A 6,000-nucleotide genomic window follows, 5' to 3' on the forward strand; every position below is an offset into this window, starting at 1 on the left:
CAGTCAGGAACCCTACCGCGAAGGCTTGGGATGGATGGGGAGCTGGGAGTCCTTTCGATCCCGGCCCTCTGGTCGCCCGCGATGCTTTCCAATGGGGCGACCAGATGGCGGGGCTTCCCTGGAAGTCCCGATGAGGTGCCATTCGGCTCCCGGATCCCAGCTAGGGCTCCATGAGGTCGGGTTCTTTTACGCCTTGGGTCCCCTCTGTCACCTCGCGTGCACGGATTGCAAGAAAGGGGGGTAATTTCCCTCCGGATTACTAGGGGCAGGGTACGCCCGGACACCTCTCCAGGGCTGGTGGTTCTCTGCCCGGGGGACCAGATGAGATATGCCTGGGCAACACCTCCCCCGGGCGTCTGGGGGCTCCATTCTCCGGGCCAACGGCATGGCTCAATGCCCAGGACGGGCTCCACGTGTCCCGGACAGACCTCCCCTGGGCGTCCGGGGCACCCATCTCCAGGAGGCCAACGGGATGGCAAAGTACCCGGGAAGGGCTCCACGGGTCCCGGGCAGCCTTCCCCCGGGCGTCCGGGGCTCCCACCTCCCGGCCGACGGCATGTCACACTGCCCAGGACGGGCTCCATGGGCCCCGGACAGACCTCCCCCGGGCGTCCGGGGCACCCATCTCCAGGAGGCCAACGGGATGGCAAAGTACCCGGGAAGGGCTCCGTGGGTCCCGGGCAGCCCTCCCCCGGGCGTCCGGGGCTCCCACCTCTAGGACGACGGCATGTCAAAGTGCACAGGGCGGGCTCCACGGGCCCCGGGCAGCCCTCCCCCCGGGCGTTCGGGGCACACATCTCCAGGAGGCCAACGGCATTGCATTGTACCCGGAAAGGGCTCCACGGGTACCGGGCAGTCCTCCCCCGGGCGTCCGGGGCACCCATCTCCATGAGGCCAACGGCATTGGCAAAGTACCCGGGAAGGGCTCCACGGGTCCCGACCAGGCTTCCCACGGGCGTCCCGGGCACCCTCCTCCAGGCCGACGGCATGTCAAAGTGTCCAGGACGGGCTCCATGGGTCCCGGGCAGCCCGCTCCCGGGCGTCCGGGGCTCCCACCTCCAGGCCGACGGCATGTCAAAGAGCCCAGGACGGGATCCACGGGTACCGGGCAGTCCTCCCCCGGGCGTCCGGGGCTCCCATCTCCAGGCCAACGGCATGGCTCAATGCCCAGGACGGGCTCCATGGGTCCCGCACAGGCCTCCCCCGGGCGTCCGGGGCAACCATCTCCATGAGGCCAACGGCATTGGCAAAGTACCCGGGAAGGGCTCCACGGGTCCCGGGCAGGCCTCCCCCGGGCGTCCAGGGCACCCACCTCCAGGCCGACGGCATGTAAAAGTGCCCAGGACGGGCTCCATGGGTCCCGGGCAGCCCGCCCCCGGGCATCTGGGGCACCCATCTCCAGGAGGCCAACGGCGTTGCAAAGTACCCGGGAAGGGCTCCACGGGTACCGGCCAGTCCTCCCCCGGGCGTCCCCCTTTCCTATGGGGGGGGGACCAGATGGCCGAACTTCCCTGGAAGTCTTAATGAGGTGCCATTCGCCTCCCGGATCCCAGCGAGGGCTCCATGAGGTCGGGTTCTTTCACGGCTTGGGTCCCCTCTGTCACCTCGCGTGCACAGATTGCAAGAAAGGGGGGTAATTTGCCTCCGGATTACTATGGGGCAGGGTATGCCCGGACACCCCTCCAGGGTTGGTGGTTCTCTGCCATGGGGACCAGTTGGGATATGCCTGGGCAACACCTCCCTAGGCCACCCGGGGCTTCCTTCCTCCAGGCCAACTGCATGTCAAATTGCCCAGGACGGGCTCCATGGCTCTTGGGCAGTCGTCCCCCGGGCGTCCGGTGCTCCATCCAGGCCGACGACATGGCAGAGTGCCCGGGACGGGCTCCATGCGTCCCGGGCCTTCGTCCCCCGGGCGCCCGGGGCTCCATCCGGGCTGACGGCATGGCAGAGTGCCCGGGACGGGCTCCATGCGTCCCGGGCATTCGTCCCCCGGGCGTCCGGGGCTCCATCCCCGGGCCAACGGCTTGTCAGAGTGCCCAGGACGGGCTCCACGGGCCCCGGGCGTCCGGGGCTCCCTTCCCCGGGCCAGCGGCATGTCAGAGTGCCCAGGACGGGCTCCACGGGCCCCGGTCATCCGGGGCACCCTTCCCCGGGCCAGCGGCATGTCAGAGTGCCCAGGACCAGTTCCACGGGTCCCGGGCAGTCCTCCCCCGGGCGTCCGGGGCTCCCTTACCCGGGCCAAAGCATTTCAGAGTGCCCAGGACGGGCTCCACGGGTCCCGGGCGTCCAGGGCTCCCTTCCCCGGGCCAACGGCTTGTCAGAGTGCCCAGGACGGGCTCCACGGGCCCCGGGCGTCCGGGGCTCCCTTCCCCGGGCCAGCGGCATGTCAGAGTGCCCAGGACAGGCTCCACGGGCCCCGGTCATCCGGGGCACCCTTCCCCGGGCCAGCGGCATGTCAGAGTGCCCAGGACCAGTTCCACGGGTCCCGGGCAGTCTTCCCCCGGGCGTCCGGGGCTCCCTTCCCCGGGCCAAAGCATTTCAGAGTGCCCAGGACGGGCTCCACGGGTCCCGGGCGTCCAGGGCTCCCTTCCCCGGACCAACGGCTTGTCAGAGTGCCCAGGACGGGCTCCACGGGTCCCGGGCAGTCCTCCCCCGGGCGTCCGGGGCTCCCTTCCCCGGGCCAAAGCATTTCAGAGTGCCCAGGACGGGCTCCACGGGTCCCGGACGTCCGGGGCTCCCTTCCCCGGGCCAAAGCATTTCAGAGTGCCCAGGACGGGCTCCACGGGTCCCGGGCGTCCAGGGCTCCCTTCCCCGGGCCAACGGCTTGTCAGAGTGCCCAGGACGGGCTCCACGGGTCCCGGGCAGTCCTCCCCCGGGCGTCCGGGGCTCCCTTCCCCGGGCCAAAGCATTTCAGAGTGCCCAGGACGGGCTCCACGGGTCCCGGACGTCCGGGGCTCCCTTCCCCGGGCCAACGGCATACAGGAGTGCCCAGGACGGGCTCCACAGGTCCCGGTCATCTGGGGCTCCCTTCCCCGGGCCAACGGCTTGTCAGAGTGCCAAATACGGGCTCCACGGGTCCCGGTCATCTTGGGCTCCCTTCCCCGGGCCAACAGCTTGTCAGAGTGCCCAGGACGGGCTCCACGGGTCCCGGGCAGTCCTCCCCCGGGCCAACAGCAGGTCAGAGTGCCCAGGACGGGCTCCACGGGTCCCGGGCAGCCCGCCCCCCGGGCGTTCGGGGCACCCATCTCCAGGAGGCCAACGGCGTTGCAAAGTACCCGGGAAGGGCTCCACGGGTACCGGGCAGTCCTCCCCCGGGCGTCCGGGGGCTCCCTTCTCCAGGCCAACAGCTTGTCAGAGTGCCCAGGACGGGCTCCACGGGTCCCGGGCAGTCCTCCCCCGGGCCAACAGCAGGTCAGAGTGCCCAGGACGGGCTCCACGGGTCCCGGGCAGCCCGCCCCCCGGGCGTTCGGGGCACCCATCTCCAGGAGGCCAACGGCGTTGCAAAGTACCCGGGAAGGGCTCCACGGGTACCGGGCAGTCCTCCCCCGGGCGTCCGGGGGCTCCCTTCTCCAGGCCAATGGCATGGTTCAATGCCCAGGACGGGCTCCATGTGTCCCGGACAGACCTCCCCCGGGCGTCCGGGGCACCCATCTCCAGGCCAACGGCATGGCTCAATGCCCAGGACGGGCTCCATGGGTCCGGGGAGGCGTCCCATGCGCCTCCGGGCTTGGGAGCCCCGGCTGGGTCCAGGGGCCCGGCCGGGCCCCGGGTCGGGTGCTCCGGCCCTGGTCCCTGTCTCCCAGCCTACCGCACTGCCAAGGGCCTAGGAAGGGGTTCCGTTGTGCCCGGGGAGCTTCCCCTTGCTTGTCAGGGTTCAGGAGCTCTGTCCGGGGCCCCTAGGGGCCCGGGGGAGGGCGGCCTCCCAACCCCGGGCTCTGTCCTTGGTCCTGCTGCGTGGCAGGGTGCCCGGGACAGGGTCCGGAGGGACCGGGGAGGCGTCCCATGCACCTCCGGGCTTGGGAGCCCCGGCTGCGTCCAGGGGCCCGGCCGGGCCCCGGGTCGGGTGCTCCGGCCCTGGGCCCTGTCTCCAAGCCTGCCGACCTGCCAAGGGCCCGGGAAGGGGTTCCGATGTGCCCGGGGAGCCTCCCCTTGCTTGGCTGGGTTCAGGAGCAGTGGCTAGGGCCCCTGAGGGACCGGGGTGGGCGGCCTCCCCACCCCGGGCTCTGTCCTTGGTCCTGCTGTGTGGCAGGGTGCCCGGGACGGGGTCCGGAGGGACCGGGGAGGCGTCCCATGCGCCTCCGGGCTTGGGAGCCCCGGCTGAGTCCAGGGGCCCGGGCGGGCCCCGGGTCAGGTGCTCCGGCCCTGGGCCCTGTCTCCCAGCCTGCCGCACTGCCAAGGGCCCGGAAAGGGGTTCCGATGTGCCCGGGGAGCCTCCCCTTGCTTGTCTGTGTTCAGGAGCTCCATCCGGGGCCCCTGAGGGCCCGGGGATGGCGGCCTCCCCACCCCGGGCTCCGTCCTGGGTCCTGGCGCGTGGCAGGGTGCCCGGGACGGGGTCCGGAGGGACCGGGGAGGCATCCCATGCGCCTCCGGGCTTGGGAGCCCCGGCTGAGTCCAGGGGCCCGGGCGGGGCCCCGGGTGGGGCGCTCCGTCCCTGGGCCCTGTCCCCCGGCCTGCCGCACTGCCAAAGTCCCGGGACGGGGTTCCGTGGTGCCCGGGAAGCCTCCCCGTGCTTGGCTGGGTTCAGGAGCCCCACCCGGGGCCCCTGAGGGCCCCGGGGAGGGTGGCCTCCCCACCCCGGGCTCCGTCCTGGGTCCTGCCGTGGGGCAGGGTGCCCGGGACGGGGTCCGGCGGGCCCGGGGAGGCTTCCCCTGTGCCTCCGGGCATGGGAGCCCCGGCTGGGTCCAGGGGCCCGGTCGGGGCCCCGGGTCGGGCGCTCCGGCCCTGGGCCCTGTCCCCCGGGCTGCCGCTCCACCCAGGGCCCAGGACAGGGGTCCGTCGGTCCCTTGCAGGCCTCCCCTGCTTGTCAAGGTGTAAGCGGGCCCCGGGTCGGAGGGCCCGCCGGCCCCTGGCAGCCTCCATGGCTGTGGCCCGGCTCGGGCCCCGGGCCTCCGGCCCGCCATGCCCCGGGCGCCCGCTCCCTCCTTCGTGAGGGCACGGGGCGACCGGATGGCGTCCCTTTCGTGCCCGGCCATCTGGTCGCCCGGATCCCCTCGGCCATCTGGTCTCCCGGATCCCCTCGGCCATCTGGTCTCCCGGATCCCCTCGGCCATCTGGTCTCCCGGATCCCCTCGGCCATCTGGTCTCCCGGATCCCCTCGGCCATCTGGTCTCCCGGATCGCCTCGGCCATCTGGTCGCCCGCAATGCTTTCCAATGGGGGGCGACCAGACGGCCGAACTTCCCTGGAAGTCCCGATGAGGTGCCATTTGCCTCCCGGATCCCAGCGAGGGCTCCAGGAGGTCGGGTACTTTTGCGCCTTGGGTCCCCTCTGTCACCTCTAGTGCACGGATTACAAGAAAGGAGGGTAATTTTCCTCCGGATTACTAGGGAGAGGGTCAGTCAGACCTCCGTGTGGTCTGGCGATTCTGAATCAGGGGAAGGCAGGACCCGGGCCGGCCCGCCGGGGCCCCCAGGGGCCCGGGTACGCTTCTGCCTCTTGGCCCCTTCCCGATGGGCCTTTTCCTCCGAGTTTTCTCAGGCAGGCCTCCGCGAGGTCTGGCCATGCTGAGACGGGGCCAGGCAGCACCCGGGCCCGCCCGCTGGGGCCCCCAGGGGCCCGGGAACGCACCTGCCGCTCACCCCCTTTTCCGATGGGCCTTTTTCTCCGAGTTTGCTCAGGCAGGACTCCGCGAGGTCTGGCCATGCCGAGATGGGGCCAGGCAGCACCCGGGCCTACCTCGTGGGGCCCCCAGGGGCCCGGGTACCCTCCTGCCTCTTGGCCCCTTCCTGATGGGCCTTTTCCTCCGAGTTTGCTCAGGCAGGCCTCTGCGAGGTCTGGCCAT

This window comes from Lissotriton helveticus, chromosome 8, assembly GCF_964261635.1.
Source record: "Lissotriton helveticus chromosome 8, aLisHel1.1, whole genome shotgun sequence".
In the NCBI taxonomy this organism is placed as follows: Eukaryota; Metazoa; Chordata; class Amphibia; order Caudata; family Salamandridae; genus Lissotriton; species Lissotriton helveticus.